Source organism: Scardinius erythrophthalmus, assembly GCF_964197995.2.
Source record: "Scardinius erythrophthalmus genome assembly, chromosome: 22".
In the NCBI taxonomy this organism is placed as follows: Eukaryota; Metazoa; Chordata; class Actinopteri; order Cypriniformes; family Leuciscidae; genus Scardinius; species Scardinius erythrophthalmus.
In genome coordinates this window covers 13,026,636-13,032,635 of record NC_138242.1, presented here as the reverse complement: position 1 = coordinate 13,032,635, position 6,000 = coordinate 13,026,636, and positions in this window count along the sequence as shown.

Here is a 6,000-nt window from a genome sequence, read left to right as displayed (position 1 = left end):
TTTTTACATTAAATTTAAAGGATTTGTTGTGGAATATTTTGAGTGTATCATAAAATCAGAATAAGGTAAGTCAAGCAATATTTTTGGTCTTTTATATATATATATATATATATATATATATATATATATATATATATATATATATATATATATATAAATATAGCTGCGAGCAGCGATGAAGGGCCAAAGCCGGCGGTACTGCCACCCCGGTGCCTTTAGGTGACTAAAGGGACCGGGGTTGCGGTTCCACCGGCTTGGGCCCGTAATCGCTGCTCGCAGCTATATTTTATTATTATTATTATTATTTTGTCAACCTTTCGGGCACTTTTGGGGCTCTTAACATGCTCGAAAACTCTTGAAATTTTGCACACACGTCAGAACCCGCGGCCATCAGGGCCGGACTGAAGCTGGTACCCGGGCGTGGCAGGGGGGCTCGACAGCGCCCCCTGGAATGGTGTCTGAAAACTTGATCCATAAATCAGACACACTTGCATATAATAATATGAAACTCAGTACACATATAGATCTCATCGGGCCGAACAACTTTTGTGCTCTAAGTTTTACGCCAGCCCAACAGGAAGTCAACTATTATGTGTTGTTTGAAAAACGCATCCTCTGGAATTTGAAATACTCCTCCTAGAAAATTCGTCCAATCACAACCAAACTCGGTCAGCATAAAGACAAGACATTGAGGATGCTAAATTGCAAACGGATTTTTGATATCTCGAACGGTTTGGCCGTGGCGAGGAAACGAATTTATGGCGAAAAAATGAAACAGGAAGTGTGTTATAACTTCTGCATACATTAACTGATCTTGATGAAACTTCCGCAGTGTGTTCGTTGTAAGAGGCCGATCACATGGATGTGACTATTGTGAGTCAAAGTTATAGCGCCACCAACTGACAGCAGGAAGTGTGTCACTTTCAAAATGCTTTGAAATCACCCTCTTATTTTTACCCAATTTGCTTCAAACTTTTTGTGTATAATGTAGACACACGGCAGATGTAGACCTGTGAAAGGTTTATTGATATCTTAAATACTGTTGCCGTGGCAACGCATCAATTTTTTAATATTCTTTTCAGATGCTTTTGAGACTCTTAACATACTTGAAATTGGATGAAACTCGACAGACACATCACATTTATTAGCCGGTAGACATGTGCAAAGTTTCAGAAACGGGCGTGGTGAGGGGCTCAGTAGCGCCACCTTTAGTCAAAAATGGGGGCTTAGTTTTAAGTAGAGTCACAAAAATCGTTATGTATATTGTTCTCATCAAGCCGGACAACTTTCTAATTTATAGTCATAAGCTGTGACCAACAGGAAGTGAGATATTTTGGTTTGAATGTGATTTTTTTGGAGAATTCTCTCCCTCTGCGTCTCTGTGTGTGTGAGGGGTGGGGGGATTTGTCTTTTGAGTGAGATTTGTTTAAAATTCCTGTTTTTCAAGGTTTCAGGGGCTTTTGGGGCCTTTAACGTGCTCGAAAACTCTTGAAACTTTGCACACAGGTCAGAACCCGCGGCCATCAGGGCCGGGCTGAAGCTGGTACCCGGGCGTGGCAGGGGGGCTCAACAGCGCCCCCCTGGAACGGGATCCGAACACTTGTCCATAAATCAAACACACTTGCATGTAATGATATGAAACTCGGTACACATATAGATCGCATCGGGCTGAACAACTTTCGTGCTCTAAGTTTTACGCCAGCTTAACAGGAAGTAGGCAATTATGGGTTGTTTGGAGAACGCTTGCTGTGGAATTTGAAACACTTCTCCTAGAGAATTAATTAAATCGCCACCAAACTCGGTGTGCATGAAGTCAAGACATTGAGGATGCAAAATTGCGGACGGATTTTTGATATCTCAAACGGTTTGGCCGTGGCGAGGACACGAATTTATGGCGAGAAAAGAGAAACACGAAGTGTTATAACTTCTGCACACATTAACTGATCTTGATGAAACTTCAGCAGTGTGTTCGTGGTAAGAGGCCGATCAGATGGATGTGACTATTGTGAGTCAAAGTTATAGCGCCACCAACTGGCAGCAGGATGTGTGTCACTTTCAAAATGTTTTTGACAAAAGTGGGGGGGTTAGTTTTACCCACAATTACAAAAATTAGTACGTATATTGGTCTCATCGAGCCGGACAACTTTCTAATTTACAGTTATTAGCTCTGACCAAGAGGAAGTCAGATATTTTGGTTTGAATGTGGATTTATTTGCAAATTCAGCCTCTGCATTTTTACCCACTCCTGCTAAGTGGTTTATTTTATTCAAACCAAACTTTTTCAACATGATGAAAATACATTAAAGATGCTAAATTGTGAACGGATATTGAATATCTCAAACGGTTTTGATATGGCGAGGGATTAAAATAATGTCAAAAAAGGAATCAGAAAACATCTAATATCTTTTAAAAAATTAATTATACACCATTTATTTTTATATAAAATTATACAAATATCAGAACTAAACCGAAACAGAACTAGTTTTGGGTTTATTCAGTTTTTTCAATTCAAGAATTATGTACAAGTTTAAAATCAGCCAGAATGTGCTATTTAGTAAAAAAAAAGTCATACATAGGGCTATACTGCCCTCTTGTGTTCAAAATCAGGTAGGCCCATTGTATATTGTATTTATATATAAATATATTAGCGATGTGACTGAGAATTTTTCCCCACTGGTTAATCGATATGTGACACCGCGGTGGGGGCTTTTAAATCGCTAACTTAAAGGGATACTCCACTTTAAATTGAAAATTCTGTCATCATATACTCACCCTCATGTTGTTTCAATCCTTTATGAATTTCTTTCTTCTGCTGAACAGAAAGGAAGATATTTAGAAGAATGTCAGTAACCGGACAGTTTCTGGTCTCATTGACTTCCATAGTATACATTTTTTCCTACTATGGAAGTCAATGGGATCAGAAACTGTCTGGTTACTGACATTCTTCTAAATATTTTCCTTTCTGTTCAGCAGAAGAAAGAAATTCATAAAGGATTAAAACAACATGAGGGTGAGTATATGATGACAGAATTTTCATTTTAAAGTGGAGTATCCCTTTAAAAGCGAAAGTGAAATACGGACGTCCAGTAGGAATGAACTAAAAAACATTCACTCTGTTCTGCTCGTTCCTCGCTGTAGACGCGTTATTGCCCATGCAGCCGTGAGCATTTTAGTTTCATTTAAAAAACAGCGCCATTTCGGGGGTGGGATTGCTTGAATGTTTTTTTACAAAAGCACAATGTTGTGTTTTATTGCGAGTGTACATAAATATAAGTAAACACAGTGCAGTTTAAATGATGTCCTGTATGAACAAACCGACGGAGTAGCCTATGTTTTTATGTTTCCACTGTTCGATCGCGCCCACGCCTCACACATACACACACACACACACACACACACACACACACACACACTGTGCATTCCAGCATTGCAATCTTGACATCGCAGCCGGTTCATTACAGCCGTAATAAAATATAATAATAAATATAAATAGTCAACCTATTTGCAGCAAATGATAGTAGATTTTAGATCAATATATTTGTTTTTTCTTACAATTTTAATTAACACTATTTTTATTCTCATCTGAATTATAAATAATTTATTTCTGTATAAAATAATACTACCATTAAAAAATACATTTGATTGTCTTTTTTAATCAATGGAGAATGTGTGACTTAAAAATAAACAGATTAGTGCTCGGTTTGAGGACAAGAAATGAAAACCAATGCAATATGATGAATGTCCAAAAACGTTCGCTCTTCTCTGCCCGTTCCTCGCCTCACCATATATATATATATATATATATATATATATATATATATATATATATATATATATATATATATATATATATATATATATATTTATTTTTGTTACATTTTTATATATATATATATATATATATATATATATATATATATATATATATATATATATATAAATATAACTACGAGCAGCGATGGAGGGCCCAAGGCGGTGACACCGCCACCCCGGTGGCTTTAGTGTAACTAAAGGCACCAGGGTGGCGGTGCCACCGGCTTGGGCCCGCAATCGCTGCTCGTAGTTATATTTATATATATATATATATATATATATATATATATATATATATATATATATATATATATATATATATAAAAATGTAACAAAAATAAATATATTATATAAAAATATATTTATTATTTTTTTCTACTTCTCTGGCACTTTTGGGGCCCTTAACATGCTCGAAAACTCTTGAAACTTTGCACACAGGTCAGAACCTGTGGCCATCAGGGCCGCGCTGAAGCTGGTACCCGGGCGTGGCAGGGGGGCTCGACAGCGCCCCCTAGAACACAATCTAAAATCTTGGACACATACAAGAACATATTAGTATGAAACTCGGTACACATATAGATCTCATCAGGCCGAACAACTTCCGCACTCTATGTTATTAGCTCCGCCCAACAGGAAGTCGGCTATTATGGGTTGTTTGAAAAACGTATGCTCTGGAATTTGAAATACTCCTCCTAGAGAATTCATCTGATCGCCACCAAACTCGGTGTGCATGAAGTCAAGACATTGAGGATGCTAAATTGCGGACGGATTTTTGATATCTCGAACGGTTTGGCCGTGGCGAGGAAACGAATTTATAGCGAATAATGGGACACAGGAAGTGTGTTATAACTTCTGCATACATTATCTGATCTTGCTGAAACTTCAGCAGTGTGTTCGTTGTAAGAGGCCGATCACATGGATGTGACATTTGTGAGCCAAAGTTATAGCGCCACCAACTGGGAACAGGAAGTGTGTCACTTACAAAATGCTTTGAAATCACCCTCTTATTTTTACCCGATTTGCTTCAAACTTTATGTGTATAATGTAGACACATGGCAGATGTAGACTTGTGAAAGGATTATTAATATCTTAGATACTGTTGCCGTGGCAACGCATCAAACTTTAATATTCTTTTTGGATGCTTTTGAGACTCTTAACATGCTTGAAAATGCATGAAACTCGACAGACACATAACACTTATTAGCCAGTAGACATGTGAAAAGTTTCAGAAACGGGCGTGGCAGGGGGGCTCAACAGCGCCCTCTTGAACAGGGTCTGAAAAATTTGGTTCATATATCAAACACGCTTGCATGAATTAATATGAAACTCGGTACACATATAGATTTCATCGGGCCGAACAACTTTCCCTCTGTCAAGTTTCATGCCAGCCCAACAGGAAGTCGGCTATTATGGGTTGTTTGGAAAACGCTTGCTGTGGAATGTGATGTACTCCTCCTAGAGAATTCATTCAATCACCTCCAAACTCAGTCAGCATGAAGTCAAGACATTGAGGATGCTAAATTGCGGACGGATTTTTGATATCTCGAACGGTTTGGCCGTGGCGAGGAAACAAATTTATGGCGAGAAAAGAGAGGAGACGAAGTGTTATAACTTCTGCATACATTAACTGATCTTGATGAAACTTTAGCAGTGTGTTCTTGGTAAGAGGCCGATCAGATGGATGTAACTATTGTGAGTCAAAGTTATAGCGCCACCAACTGGCAGCAGGAAGTGTGTCACTTTCAACATGCGTTTGACAAAAGTGGGGGGGTTAGTTTTACCAACAGTTACAAAAATCAGTATATGTATTGGTCTCACCGAGCCGGACAACTTTCTAATTTACAGTTATTAGCTCAGAGCAAAAGGAAGTCAGATATTTTGGTTTGAATGTGGATTTTTTGGATATTTCAGACTCTGAGTTTTTAGCTACTCTTCCTAACTGGTTTATTTTATTCACACCAAACTTTTTCAAAATGATAAAGATACATTAAAGATGCTAAATTGTGAACGGATATTAAACATCTCAAACGGTTTTGCTATAGTGAGGGACTAAAGTAAAGTAACACTTAAAGCCTCATCTTCTAAAAATGTAATTAAACACCATTTATTTCTATATAAAAGTATAAAAATATCACAACTAAACCCATTTTATTCTTTTTTTTTCAATTTAATAAATATAAGTTTAAA